The sequence below is a fragment of the Nycticebus coucang genome, chromosome 18 (genome assembly GCF_027406575.1).
Source record: "Nycticebus coucang isolate mNycCou1 chromosome 18, mNycCou1.pri, whole genome shotgun sequence".
Classification (NCBI taxonomy): domain Eukaryota; kingdom Metazoa; phylum Chordata; class Mammalia; order Primates; family Lorisidae; genus Nycticebus; species Nycticebus coucang.
Genome location: NC_069797.1, coordinates 57,935,207 through 57,949,228, shown reverse-complemented (window position 1 = coordinate 57,949,228; position 14,022 = coordinate 57,935,207). Strand labels below are relative to the sequence as shown.

Here is a 14,022-nt window from a genome sequence, read left to right as displayed (position 1 = left end):
AAGAATCTGGCAAGTTGATCAGGATGATTAAAGAGGACAGAACTTGCATGGAGCAAAAGGGGTTTGCAAACACCTGTAGCTAGCAGTGGTGGAAAAGGCACAGGAGAGAACAAGTGCCAGCTTTTAGAAATGTGGGATTAATCAAAACCACAATAATTATTTAAGAGATACTGATTCTCTTTCCCAGAAAGCCATGCCTAGTTCTTTTTCTTGTCCCCTGTGATCCTTTTATACTTTGTAGTAGATAAATAGTGACAAAAGTGGATCATAGAATGTTAGAGCTGAAAAGGACCCCAGCAATTATGCTACATTCTTTTATTGTACAAATGAGGAAACTGAGGCCCAGATAGGTGGATTAAGTGGCCTGCTCAGTTCACAGGGCTTGTTTAATAGTTCAGGGACTGAAACTTTGGGGACTCTCAGATTGGTGCTCTTCCCAAAGTACAGTAAAGTGTATTGATCTTTGCCTAATTATGATTCCACAGCTTTTCTCTGGAACATCCCTGGGGAATGCCCCTTGAAAGGGCTCCTATGTCATCAGATATTACACTGGGCGTATGTCATTTTTTCAGTCTTCAATTGGTGTTTATTGTCTGCTTATATCTTAGATTTCCAAAGTGATTGGATAGCTATCTGGGCCATAATAAGCTTTCAGCTGTTGAGCCTCCATTATTTTTAGTAATTTTGTTACCAGTCGATTAAGATAATAGAACTTTTGTCTCTTTCCCCCGTATTCTATTGTTGTTCATTCGTTTGTATTATGTTGTTTCATATTTATTGTCTTTAGTTCCTAGAAGAGGATATACTTTATTTAGTTTTTCTAATTTCATTTTGTAACACCATGAACATTGAATTCTGATCATTTCAAATAAGGAGAACCGATTGAGATTTTTTATTTTAAGGTGTTTTGTCCATTTGGGCACCAGTTTCCATCTCATGAAAGATCACAGAATAGATAAGAGCTAAAGAAGGGGGGAAGGGGCTTCTGATTTTAAGAACAATTTACTATGTGGCCATTTGTATTTCTTTCATGTATAATTAAAACAACACCACACCTTTGCTCAGGTGAGTGCTATCTAGTAGATGACTTGCTTTCTGTAGCCTCTGAAAGATGAAAATTTCAAGCACCTGGTTGAGACACAAAGAAAGAATGGAGAATTTTTGTTTTTGTTTTTTAGGCAACCCATCAGGAGAAAAAAAGGAGTTGATTTCTGTCACCAGCGCTTTGGTTATTGCATAACTTGGAGCTAAACTATGCACAAAATCTTTGCTGTATATCCAATTTTATAAAGTAGCTCACCTCACTAGTCTTCAGCCTTTTTAGTTTCATATTTTTGCCAACAGGATATATATATATATATATATATATATGGGTTGTGTTAAGAAACTTAAGGTACATGTGTTACTTACATGTTTCTTCATGGTGTATCTGATAATAGGCGAAAACTGTGCTATCGTTGTTCAGAGTATTACAACATAAATATTTGGTCAATACTTCCTATCTTGCTCTGACTTTTCAGTTCATCTCCATTTTCTTCCTCTTGGCTGATTTTGTTTTTATTTTACTTATATATGCAAAAGCTACATCAAGACTAAAGGTGTCATTTATTGCTTTGGGAGGTATTTAATGTCAATTTTTTTCAAATTGTATTACTATTAGCATCAAATTATTTTGTCATTTGTGTTGAGCTTATATTTATGAATATGTTTATTGTGATTTATTTGGCTTGTTAGTGTAGGTGAGTGATACAGGTGGTCTTATCTTATTGTTAAAAGGAAGATGTTCTCAATGGTGAGTAACATGCTTAAGATTAGGGGAAGGTTGACCGTGGAATCAAAGGAATTCTAACTCTCCTCAACCATTCTAGTGCTCTACAAACATGTATGTATCTCATAATGTTATCCACAGATTTCTGGATTTTCTAACTATCAGTGACAGAATTTCCCTTTCTATTAGAGTATAGATTACTACATTATTCCTACCAAAGGAAAAAAAGAACCCCCCAATTGTTAATGATCTTTTTTTTAACATCTGAATCATTATAAAAAGCTATCAGGTTACTGAGATCTTCGGGAGATTATCTGTTTACTATATAATAAAGTAGCAAAATGTTTTGACTAGGGAACTTAATGTTTAAAAGTTACCTCTAAAGTATCAGTGTCCCCAAATGTGTGATGTTTAAAGGAAAAACAGTTTTTAATCTGAGTTTTGTGAATAGAACTGTTCTAAAATCAGAAGTATTTTTTCCCCTGCAATGTTGGAAACAGAACAGTTTTCAGCTTATTTCTGGGAATAAGAAAGTCAAATTTAACGATCTAGTTTCCATTGTTCTGACAGTTTTTGTACATTTAAATTGCAAGCATCATAGTGATAACACTTTTAAAAAATTGTATTCACTCTTAATTATAGTGGCCTTATTCGAAGTTAAAAAGGAAAAAACCTTCCTTTTTAAAAAGGCCACTATAATTAATGTTGACATTGATCCTTTACTACTGGAAAACCTAAGCCAGAGTGGAGGTTTTATATACCTAAATCTGTGCTGTTTCTTCTAATCGAAAGAGAGGAGTACTTTAAGGCGCTAGATCTTTAGTTGGTTGAATGAGACCCCCACTTTTGGTGGTTTCAGGGTTTTAGATGATGTTTTATTACTTTTGTTAGTTTTGGTCACACCCATGACTTCCTTGGAAGGTAGCTTTGAGGTTTGGTTTCCTTTTTTTTAAATGGTAATATTGGGGCGGGGGTGCTTCCTGTTTGTATTTTCAAAATTAGGTCCGCATGTTAGCCTTCTCCTACGTAGTGTCATATTTTTATTTTAAACCTATAAAAACAAAAATCAGATGCCATGTGATTTGCCTTTGAGACTCATTGTATGGCTTCATGACAGCTTTGTTGAGCAAAGCCTGAATGCCCAATGGGGAAGGCAGGACGTTCTTAAATGTTTCTCTCACTCTCTTCAAGGTCTAACAACCTTGGAAGGAGTCTTAAAATAACAACAACAACAACAAAAGCACAATTAACAGAATAATGGGGCTGCTGCTATCTGTTTCCTCCCAGGTACCTGGAAAATATCCAGCACTGAATTGAAACATGTTATATAGAGCCTGAAAGTCAGAGCTTTAAAGAGGAGCTCCCTTAGTTTATATGACGAATAAAGAACCCCACATACTAAACAGTGGCTATAGCAGTTTTTTCCTGAACTCGCCTCAAAGCCATACACAAGGTCATGGATGTGTTAAATAATAAAAAGGAGAAATTTAGGGTTATGATAGTATAGCTCTGGAGGAATCTCCTTCGGTCTTAAGTATTCTTCGTTGACCCTCCTGGCTTGTTAAGTGGTAGGTCACTTTTTTTTTTTAAGTGATTTAAGTTTTTTTTTTTATTATTATTGTTAAATCATAGCTGTGTACATTAGTGCAATCAAGGGGTACAATGTGCTGGTTTCAGTAGGTCACTTTTAATATGCATGTTGGAGAATGAGTGGAGCCTTGGGAAATAGGTATAGTATTGTTTCAGTGATTAAAGCAAGTGGTCTTTTCCTGGCCTTTAGCTTTATTCTAAGACAGCGGTTCTCAACCTGTGGGTTGAGGAGTCCCATAGGAACTATATTAAAAGGCCAAGGCATTAGGAAGTTTGGGAACCATTGTTCTAAGAAGTGTCATATCTAAACTGACTCCCAGCTAAATTGGCATTCAGATGTGTTTGGAGCTTAGGGGCAGTTTACTTTTTCTAAATTTTCTTTTGGATTACATTATTAAAAGCAGTATTGCAGTAGCATGGTGCACAGTTGTATACAATGTAATTTGTAAGTGAAGTTAATACTTGGAGTATCTTAACCTCCTCCCCACTCCAGTAGTCAAGAAAGGAGAAGTTGTAATTTGTCATATGCAGGATATTTTTTTTTTCTTTTCTTTTTCTTTTTTTTTTTTTTTTGTAGTTTTTTTGGCCAGGGTCAGATTTGAACCCACCACCTCCAGTATAGGGAGCCAGCGCCCTACTCCTTTGAGCCACAGGCACCGCCCAGGATATTTTCTTCTTTGGGTTTGTTCATAATAATTATGTCCATTTTCCCATGAATTATATACCCTTCAGGTGAAATATACCTGTATTGATTGATAAAGATCATTTACCTTTTTCTGCCTATTTTCGGAAGCTAGCATGCAAAGTCTGCTGCAGCATTCACTTTCCATTTATTCTTCCATTATCTTTGCCACTCTGAATAACCCTTTTTCTTTATTTTTGCACATTTCTGTTATGAAGAGAAATAGCTCCATATTCCACGCACTGCTAGTTTTTTGAGGTGCTTGTGCTGACTCATTTTTTAAAATTATACTAAGATATAGAGCATGGTTTGAGAGCAGTAATGAGATTCTCAGAAAATATAAAAACTTTCCTTTCTGACTAGAGAAAGGTTGGGGAAGACAAGGGGAAATACATCAGTGAGCCAATCAATTATTGTTGTTTGTTGGGATTAATTTGGTGACTAATATTTTCAGTGCCCGTCAGGCTAGTAAATGTGAATTTGGCTTTACCCTGCAATGATAACAGGACAAACCCAAGAATTTTCTAATCCTGCTTTGTTTTCCCCTGATAGGGGATTTCTTTGCATCTGGGAAATCAAGCCAAAGTTACCAGTAACAGCTGCATCCATGATTTGTATTAAAAAATAACTATTCACCACTCTGGGCTATAGCTCTCTTTACCATGGGCTCATCTGGGAAGATATACTAATTATCTATATGATAATTATGCTATCTTTCAAGAAATGAACAAAACATTAATTAAAAAGTACTTCAAGTTATGTTTAAAACCCAGATTTTTAGAAATGTTCTAATGCCTTAAAGTATAAAGATGGTAAAAATAGTACATAATATTTGCTGTTTACTTACAGTGTGCCAAGCAGACACTATTGTCAGCTTTTGCCATGTTTTAACTCATGATCCTCAGAGGAGTGGGTATTCTCCCCAGATGAAAGACCAAGAAATAGCCACAGAGAAGTTAGTAACTTCTCCAAGGTCACATAGCTGGGTCATGGCAGGACTAGATCCAGACCCAGTGCATCCTCAACCACCACATTGCAAAGGAGAGCTGGCAACTGTAACTTTGTAAAAGGACATTTTATTTCTCTAAGGCTTCTGTTTCTTTGTGTTCCAAAATGGACTCATTTGTTTTGAATAGAAAATATTTTTTTACGTTTGGGATTTTTTTTCATTTATGAAGATGGTGATGAATATTTTTCCAGTTAAAGTACATAATCCTGGTGGAAAATATTAATACAAAGAAAGTCTTAATCTTGATTATAAGTTGTCTTTTGTTGTTTTTCCACTGATGTTACCGTATATACCACAGAAGAAGAACTGGAAGGTGTCTCCTTGGCCTCTGTTTATAAACAAAAGAGTCATTTGTGCCACTGGAGAGGGTTCATGGTGACCTGCACATCTGTACTGACATTCTAGTGTCCACTCATTTTATTTACAGCTTCATTTTGAAGGGATTTATAGTCCTACTTTTGTTCCATTGAAGCTTTTGGGAGCTATTAATTATGACTTCTGAGATAGACTTAAGATTTTCACTCATTGGGCTAATTTTTAAGGCAACAAAACTAATTGTTGTCTATCTGGAGCTCTGCAAAGGCTGTTAGAAATGAGCCTCAGAAACTTCTTCATTTGCAGGTATGATGCTTGTTTTTTGGGGTTGGCCTGTAAAGTTGGATACAGAATTCACAACCCTAAAGCATAGTGATTTGAATTTGGAAAATCAAATCACAGATGAGAAAAACTTCGATTCCTTGTGCAGAGAGAGAGTATAACTTGTTCAAATAAACAGAGGATGTTAGCTTCCAACTGTTACCTTTGACCAGGGTTGAATTTTCTGTGAATGTTGACAGAAGTTACAATGTCAGTGGAAAAAGCTTAATGTGGGGTATCTATAACTCAGAATTTCCTTATGTTTGTGTCAGTGAGATCCTACAATTAAAGCTGCTTTTTCTTTTTTTCTGTGTCTGATGAGTTTTAAAAGTCTTCCGTGGGGTTTTCCAACCTTTAGAGGAGTGTAAGCAAGAAAGTTTTTGAAAAGTTTGTGTTGTCTAAAATTCAGAGCACAGATAGCTGGTGGCAAACCACTGTTTTTGGAAGAGTGGAATTTTAAAAATCTATCCTGGGCTAAATGTCTTTTTTTTTTTTTCCTTTGATTTCTATGGATAAATGTCTTAAACTATATTCACAAATGTCACTGTAGCATGTATAAAAGGAAATTGTTGAGTATTTAATCTCTTAAAGTTATAAAAACTAGAATTTATCATTTATAATGTAGCATTCTATAAGATATAGTTTCAAGTAGGTAAAGTATTCTCTCAGAAATAATTTACTTCTTTTTTTATTTTTGTTTACTGTTTCTAACTTATTACTTGGTCATCTTTTAGGCTTGGGAAAAGGACCAAACTAGAGATCTATAGAAATATACAGCTCTATACAAAATGAAACAGTTCACCCTATGGATCTGTTTTTAGGACTTGTGCTCTGTTTCTCATAGAAAATAAGGGAAAAGAATGTATAGTGAGAATTGGATATTGTAGAGCATTGCCATAAGAAGTCTTGAAGGTTTAATGTGTAGTAGGGACACAATGCAGATAGTCCCCTTTTTCTGTATTTTTCTTTGGTTTTTGTTTTCCATTGTATAACTAGTCAAGCATCACTGGATGGTGATACGTTATGAGAAATAAATCATTAGAAATAAACCCTTAGGTGATTTCTGTTATTGTGTAAGCATCATAGCATATACTCACACAAACCTAGGGGAATAGTCTACTACACATCTAGGCTGTATGGTATGTAGTCTTTTTTTTTTGTATTTTTTGGCTTGGGCTGGGTTTGAACCTGCTGCCTCTGGTTTATGGGGCTAGCACCCTACTCCTTTGAGTCATAGGCTCCACCTGGGATGTAGTCTTTTGCTCCCAGGCTTTGAACTTGTACAGCATATTACTGTACTGAATATTGCAGGTAATTGTAACACAGTGGTAAGTATTTGTGTATCTAAATGTAGAAAAGATACAATAAAATACAGTATTAAAAATACAGTTAAAGGCTCAGCACCTGTAGCTCAAGCGGCTAGGGCGCCAGCCACACACAGCGGAGTTGGCGGGTTCGAGCCTGCCCAGGTCTGCCAAACAACAATGACAACTACAACCAAAAAATAGCCGGGCATGTGGCGGGTGCCTGTTAGTCCCAGCTACTTGGGAGGCTGAGGTAAGAGAATGGCTTAAGCCCAAAAGTTTGAAGTTGCTGTGAGCTGTAACGCCACAGCACTCTATGGAGGGCAACATAGTGGGACTCTGTCTCAAAAAATAATAAAAAATAAATAAATAAATTAATTAATTAAATTAAAAAGTTACGCTAGGATAGGCACAGACCATGAATGAAGCTTGCAGGACTGGAAGTTCCTTTTAGGCGAGTGAGTGGTGAGTGAATGTGAAGGCCTAGGATAGTGTCGTACACTCCTGTAAACTTTATAAATACTATACATTTAGGCTACACTAAATTTATTTAAAATTGTTTCTTTATTCAATAATAAATTGACCTTAGTTTACTGTATAAACTTTTAACTTTTTTCAAATTTTTTATTCTTTTGTAATAATACTTAGCTTAAAACATAAGCATGTTGTACAAAAATATTTTCTTTATATTTTTATTCTGTTAGCTGTTCTCTATTTTTAAAATTTTTTAATGTTTTCTTTCTTTTTTTTTTTTGCAGTTTTTGGCTGGGGCCACGTTCAAACCTGCCACCTCTGGTATATGGGGCCAGCACCTGTGGCTCAGTGGGTGGGGCACCAGCCCCATATACCGAGAGCGGCAGGTTCGAACCTGGCCCTGGCCAAACTGCAACAAAAAAATAGCTGGGTATTCTGGTGGGTGCCTGTAGTCCCAACTACTTGGGAGGCTGAGGCAAGAGAATCGCCTAAGCCCAGGAGTTGGAGGTTGCTATGAGCTGTGACACCACGGCACTCTACTGACGGCGACATGTGTTAGCTTAGACCTACCCTGGCTCAGGACCATCAGTATCACTGTCTTCCACCTCCACGTCTTGTCTCACTGCAAGGTCTTGGGCAGTAACACCCACAGAGCTGTCATCTCCTATGATAACAATGCCGCCTTCTGGAAGAATATCTTCTGAAGGACTTGCCTGGGTCTGTTTTACAATTAATGTTTTTTTATAAGTAGAAAGAATGTGCTCTAAAATACTAATAAGTATGCTATAGTATATACATAAATCAGTAATAAAAATAGTTGTTTATTATCCTTGTCAAGTATGATGTACTGTCACATAACCATATGTGCTATACTTTTAAATCACCGGCAGCACAGTAGGTTTTTTTTTTACACCAGTGCCACCACCAACATGTGAGTAACACATTATATGATATTACAATGGCTATGACGTCACTAAATGATAGGAATTTTTCTGCTCCATTATAATCTTATGGGACCAGTCATTTATGTGGCTCATCCTTGATCAGAATGCAGCACATGACTACGTATATGGAAACTCTGGATATAGAAATGTACTCATGTTTTAAAGATGATTTATCTTGTAGTGAGTTTAAATAACAAGTAAAAATGGTAGTTTCTTTGTAGTGAATTAGAGGTTGGCCTTTCTTCTTATTAACTTTTTTTGTTTTTTTTAAGATAGCCTTGCTCTGTCACCCTGGAGAAGAGCGCAATGGCATCATTGTATAGCTCACAGCAACCTCAAACTTCTGGGTTAAAGCATTCTCTGACTCAGCCTCCCAAGTAGCTGGGACTACAGGCATGCACCACCATGTCCTGCTAAATTTTGTTTCTATTTTTGGTAGAGAAGGGGTCTCAACTCTTGCTCAGACTAGTCTCAAACTTAGCTCAAACGATCCTCCCACCTTGGCCTCCCAGAGTGCTGGGATTATATGTGTGAGCCATTGTGCCTAGCCGCCTAACTATTGAAGGTATCAAAACAAAATGGAAAACATTTGGTTTCCTGAATGACATGGCTATAATTCTCATGCTGAGTTGTGATGACGCATGATGCCCTGAGTTTGCAATACTAGAGCAAAATCATATAATTTTTTTTTTTTTTTTTTTTTTTTTTTTCTGAGATAGGGCCTCTCTCTGTTGCCTGGTGATGTCTTCATAGCTCATTGCAACCTCAAACTCCTGGGCTCGAGTGATCCTCTTGCCACAGTTTCCTAAGAAGCTAAGTCTTACAGGCACGTGCCATTGCACCTGACTAATCCTTCTATTTTTTGTTGAGATGGGGGGTCTCACTCTTGCTCAGGCTGGTCTCTAATTACTGGCATCAAGTGACCCTCCCACCTCCCAAAATGCTAGGATTACAGGTGGGAGCCTCTAGGCCCAGCTACAGAAGCATATACTGTAATTGTAATGGAATGGGTCCTCCAGTAAAAAATTTATTACCTTAAGCATGCATTTTTAATTTTGTCCTGAAATTGTGACATCCTCAAAATGTACATTTGAATTTTATGTATGACTTTTTCTAAAAATTATTATTTTTTGAGATGGGGTCTTATCTTGTTGCCCAGATGGTCTCAAATTCTTGAGCTCAAGCCATCCTCCCACTTCAGCCTCCTGAGTAGTTGGGAGTATAGGAATGGGCCACCTGACCTGGCTGCTTTTGAATTTTTATTACTTAAATGTGAAGAGGTCTAGTTTGGACAGAACTTACCATTACATTCCAGTTACATTGGTAAATTTGAATGGGACAAAAGTGGCTTTTAGGAAATAACTCATAAAAGAAGATGTTGGTATATGTGTATGTTGATATATGTAAATACACAAATATCTAAAACCTCTTTATGCCCAAAATGCCAGAAAACAAAGGCAAATGACTAAGTAAATAAGAAAAATATTTTAACATATAACAGTCATTATGGGCTAATGTGTGTATTCTTTTTTTTTTTTTTTTTTTGTAGAGACAGAGTCTCACTGTACTGCCCTCCGGTAGAGTGCCGTGGTGTCACACAGCTCACAGCAACCTCCAGCTCTTGGGCTTACGCGATTGTCTTGCCTCAGCCTCCCAAGCAGCTGGGACTACAGGCGCCCGCCACAACACCTGGCTATTTTTTTGTTGCAGTTTGGCCAGGGCTGGGTTTGAACCCGCCACCCTCGGCATATGGGGCCAGCGCCCTACTCACTGAGCCACAGGCGCCGCCCTAATTTGTATATTCTTAATAGATAAAGAATTTATACAAATAGTAAGAAAAAAATGATTCTCACAATAGGAAAATGAACAAAAGAAGAAACACAAATGGCCAATAATCATAAAAAAAGTTCAACCACACTAGAAATTAAGGAATGCAAATTATAAAAGATGACATAATTTTTTTCAGTTAAGAGATTTACAAAGATTAAACATATTTTAAAAAATAAAAGCAGGGTGAGTTCAGTGACCCATGCCTATGATCCTAGGACTCTGGGAGGCCAAGGGGGAAGGATTGCTTGAGTCCAGGAGTTTGAGACCAGTCTAAGCAAGAGAGAGGCCCCATCTTATAAAAAACAAACAAAAAGGAGACACATTATCCAGGTATCTGGATAATGGTGGGGGGTACCTGTAGTCCTAGCTACTGGGAGCTGGGAGAGGGAGGATGCTGAGGGAGGAGCCTTGCTTCCAGGAGCTTGAAGCTGTTTTTAGCTAGGATGACACCACAGCACTCTAGCCTGGTGTCAGAGTGGGACTCTGTCTCAAAAAACAAAAATTAAGAATAAAAAGAAAATATTGACTGGAACAGTGGGAAAACTAGCACCTTCATACTCACTGGTCAGAATGTAAATTGGTGCTTTTCTTGGAGGGCAGAAAAGCCAAAAGCTCTTATGTATGTATTGAGAGCCTTGAAAAGACTGTATACTCTTTGACCTAATAATTCTGTTTAGATGAATTTCATTCCAAAATATATTCAAAAATTTGTGTAAGTCAATGTTCTTCACAAGTGTTGTTTAGAAACAATCTCAACTGTTCTGTGTTAGAAGTTTAATGAATTAAATCATTTATTACATCTGTCTTTATCTATGGAATGGAATACTAGTCAACTATTTAAAATTATGTCATAAAATACTAATGACTTACATAAAGTTTGCAATGTATTACTAAATGAAAAATGAAATTACAAAACAATCACATACAGTTGTTCTTGGAAAAAAGAATAGGCGTTGAACAAAGATTCCTTTTGGGTTGTGAGGTTGTTAGGGTGTGTATGTGTGCACGCTTCCTAGTATCTTCCCATTTTTCTATAATAGATAATAATGAATAGGGACTAATTTTGTTATCAGGAAAAGTTATTTTGAAAGTGGAGTTTGTGTATTTATTTATCTTAGAATGCAACACCTATTTCTTGTTTTCAGTTAGGGTTTTCATTTTAGGGCCAGAAAAATGAGTTTATGGTGTTTATGTTAAATATTTGATATGGTATACTGGTTTTATTAACGCTTTCGTTTTTTTAAGAGACAGGGTCTTATTCTGTTGCCCAGACTGGAGTGCAGTGGCCCCATCATAGTGCAGTATAACCTCGAACTCCTGGGCTCAAGTGATTCTCCTGTCTCAGCCTCTCAAGTAACTGGGATTATAGGCCCATGCCACCATATCCACCTAATTTTTTTATTTTCTGGAAAGATGTGGGTCTTGCTATGTTTCCCAAGCTAATCTCAAACTCCTGGGCTCAAGCAGCTCCCACCTTGGCTTGCCAAAGTGGTGGGATTACTGTTGTGAGTTACCACATCTGGCCAGTATACTGTTACGTGACATCTTTTGTTAAAGAACTATATTGAAACCATTCTAACTGTATTTAACATTTTCAGAGTTAAAATAATTTGAACTTGAGGACTGTCTTAATTTCTTTTATTTGGTGGTATGCCCTGTATTTTTATATAGAAGCTAATGAAGAATTACATTGTTTTGTAAATGTAATAAAGAAATTGTTTTATAGTAAATGTGCTTTGCTAAGTTACCATTCATTTCATATTGGAGATGTGTATTTGTGGGGTTTTATTTTAATCTTTTGAAAAAAATTTTGGTCAAGTTTATTTTAACTTGTTGCAACTCTGAACTTTGTATTATTTCAATACATTTTCTGCATTTGCTTTAGTATTACTTCTTTGTCATGATACCCATAAAAGCTGCTAGGCTCGTGGGTTTCTTTTTCTTGTAATTCTATTAGTCATACTCAATGACTTCTCTAAATGTTTATTATGGTATTCATTTGGGAATATCTAGTAAAGGAAATCTCTAGTGAAAGGTACTTTCTCCTGGGCATATGTCATTGCTAATACCAGAGACTTATGTTCTTCCTTAATTAAATACACATTAAATAGTTTCTTTGCATTAGAATTAGTATCTAAAAGCATTTTAACATTTTCAGGAGTTCAAAGAAGATTAAAAATAAATGGCTAGTTGATGTTTCAGGAGAATTTTGGAACACAGCTATTTAACTTTGCAGCAAGAAAAATGACAACCTTAAAATGTATATGTATTTTTAGCCCAGCAAATCTACTGATTTAATATAAAATTTAACTGAGACAGGTGAATCACTTGAGCTCATGAGTTTGAGACCAGCCTGAGCCACAGTGAGGCTCTGTCTCTACTAAAAGTGAAAAACTGAGGCAAGAGGATCGCCTGAGGCCAAAAGTTTGAGGTTGCTGTGAGCTATGACACACAGCACTCTACCAAGGGCAACAAAGTGAGACTGTCTCAAAAAAAAAAAAAAATTAAGTAAAAAAAATCTAAGTCAGCTTGGATTGTACCTTATTTATATGCAGTTGAATTGCTATAACAGAATTGTATTTTAAGCCAGCTTGAGGTGTAGTAAAGCATAAAAAAATATATATAGTACATTTTAGTGCTTTTAAAACCTAAATCCATAGTAGTTAATTAAAATGTATGAAATAAAGAAGTATTTTATGTATTAAAGATGAAACTATAAACATACTGCTCAATATGCCTACACAAATAAATTCTGTTAATTTTTTTAGTTCAGTTTTGGTTTTCACCTCTTAACCTCCTCTGCCTCCTAAGTATGATAATCTCATTTAATTCAACATTATGTTTTCCTTTGGTTTTTATGGATTTAAAGTTGCTGATTTTCTTTGTAATCTATTTTATCAGTATATTATTGTTACCAGTTAGAATAATCTTCTTTCGTCTCTTATGTATCTGAATTATTTTTAACAAACCATGAGATTTTTAAAAAATCATGTAAATTTAGGTCCTCATATTTGGCGTGATATATTTCATAATCTGGCATCAATAGCTTATAAAACATCTAAAAATATATGAAATGATTTATTGCATTCTTCATTTAGAACTAGTTAACTTGTCTGTGTTCTAGTCTTTATCTGATTTGAAAATTTGGATATCAGCACCAACATAAGTCTTCTTCCAAGACCATAAATCTTAACTAAGGTTATCTCCATTAAAGGAGCTCAAATATATATGTAATAGTCAAAAGACATCTAATATATTACTTTTTTCAAAAGTGTGAATGATAATTATTTTGTTTGAAAATCTGTTCTTTTTCTCTTAGCTGCTGGAGGAATTTGGGGGCTTGTGTATATGCCAGTATATTTAAAAATACTTCCAAAGTCAGTAATTTATTTAAAAAGGTTGTGATCATTGGGCTACCAATCAGGTATTTAGTAAGTTCTAAGTAAATATTTTTTGATTAGTGAGTAAATGGGCTATATGTTCACATGTGCTTTCTAAGACCAACTTAAGCAACAACTTGATCTGTTAAACTATATATGCTGGTGGTTCCTAATCATTTAGGGATAAGGGAACTTTTTACAACTCTGTTGAAATCATTGACTCTCTTCTCAGTAAAATATACATAAAATTTTGCATGCATGTTAAGGGATTAGTGGACTCAGGTTAAGATCTGCTATAAACAGCTCTCCACAAATTAATAGAGGTGAGGGAATATGGAGAAGAGGTAACAGATAATTCAAATTTATGGTTACTACAAATCTCTAGCCTGATCTTGTTTGGGGGCT

The 14,022-nt window shown here is 35.8% G+C and overlaps 1 protein-coding gene across 2 annotated transcripts in view; it reads left to right on the top strand.

Moving 5' to 3' along the window:
• STAT5B (signal transducer and activator of transcription 5B) overlaps nucleotides 1-14,022 on the top strand; it is a 71,064-nt gene that overhangs the window by 1,242 nt on the left and 55,800 nt on the right. The window lies entirely within an intron of this gene.